This window comes from Tinamus guttatus, unplaced genomic scaffold, assembly GCF_059628265.1.
Source record: "Tinamus guttatus ecotype Peru unplaced genomic scaffold, ASM5962826v1 Tinamus_guttatus_pri_ptg000527l, whole genome shotgun sequence".
In the NCBI taxonomy this organism is placed as follows: Eukaryota; Metazoa; Chordata; class Aves; order Tinamiformes; family Tinamidae; genus Tinamus; species Tinamus guttatus.
The window spans coordinates 213008-214710 of NW_028289061.1; positions in this window are offsets into that span (position 1 = coordinate 213008).

Genomic DNA, 1703 nt, shown 5'->3' on the forward strand with positions numbered 1-1703 from the left:
CTGGGAGGGGAGGCTGTGCCGCCTCTGTGTCGGGGGGCATAGGGAGCTCTGTCCTCACAGCCAGGGCCATGTCCAGTCCCTGTGGTGGAGAGAGGTGTGAGGGGGACGGTGTGGTGGGAAAGGCCCTCCTGGCAGGGCTGCACGGAGGAGAGAGACCTCGTGGTTGAGCCAGCAGCCCCGTGCAGGCTGGGGTCTCCCTGGAAGTGGGTTCAGGCCGGGGCAGCTCCTAGCGGTGCCGGTTTCCTTTCCCCGTGGCTCACGGTGACAGCTGCCCTCTCCCTCCCGTGCTCCCTTGCAGACTCTGTGCTATTTCCTGGGGGCCGTGGCAGATGTTCAGAGCCACCTGCCTCGCTCCAGGCCTCTGGCCATCAATGCTGCCGTGCACGAACAGGAAGGCCCGATGCTGCGTCGCTGGCCTGCGTGTGTGCGGGGCTTTGGGCTTTTGGCCGTGGGTCCATGGCCAGAACCGCTCGTGAGAGGATCACTGGTAGCACAGTTTAGTTCTGTCCCCCTCCACACTGCTCTTGCTTTCCCTAAAAGACGCCTTGTTCCTACAGCTTTGCAATGAGATGGAGCCGCCCAGCCCAGAGCACTGAGCAGAGCTGTGCCGCTGCATCATGCTGCAGGGTAGGGAAGGAGAGCCGGCCCTGTGCCGCCGTGTCCCGGCTGCTGTCCTGCCAACGGGCAGATGTGGGATGCTGGCCACTAACGCCAAGAATAATTTCTTCCCCGCAGCCCAAATATGCCCAGAGGAGGTGATTGTGTTCCTCTACTACAAGCTGAGGAATGGGAGCAGGCAGATTGAGTGGCAGCCGTGCAAATGCTGCAGGCTCTGGTCTGTTTTAACAGTAAGTAACACGTGCTGGAGAAATGGAGTGCTTCTGGGATGCTGCCGCTCCTCTGAATTGGCGATATGGCCCCTCTTTTCTGCCCCATTTGTGCACAAAAAGCTGGGGAGCTGTGATAAATCCCTCTGAAAAATGGGGGCTCAGCCTCAGAATCCACCTTCCCTTGTATTTTGCAGTCCCCAATGCGAGGGAGAACATGCCAGTGTTGGTGAAGCTGGCACAGTCCGTGTGCCACGACCCCGCAGTGCAGGTGAGCTGGTTTGGACAGGGACGGTACCGCTGCAGGGGCTGAGCAGCCCTTTCCCCAGGACAGAGGCTGGAGAGGCCAAACCAGCAGTCAAGGACAGGGCCTGGGGTCGGAGTCTGGTGGCAGCTGCAGAGCAAGGGCTGCTCCCTCGTTGTCTTGGCCTGGCCAGAGGGGCTGCAGCTCTGTGAAGGCCGTCAAACCCGGGCGTTTGGTGTGGGTTGTGACTGCAGCCTCTCCACCAGGTGAGAGCAGCCATCCTGCATTTCATCGGGGAGCTGCTGCGCTCCAGCGCCCCGGGCTGCTCGGCATGGGGACGTGGTGGGGCACATCTTCACTGAGTTCAGCCGCTCCTCACGCAAACTGGTAAGGGCAGAGGGTGGCGCTGGTCTGTGTCCCGTGCCACAGCGGTGCCATGGGCATCCTTAGCATTGGGTGTTCTGCCTGGTGAGCAGGAGCAATGACGCTGGTGCCGCAGTGGGAGCAGCCTCCCATCACCGTGCACTGAAAGGGCTGGGAATGGGCATCCACGGGTGTTTCCCACCTTTGTCTCGCAGACATCAGGAACTCTTTCTGAGATGGAAGCCCAGGAAGAAAAGGCCATTCAGCGC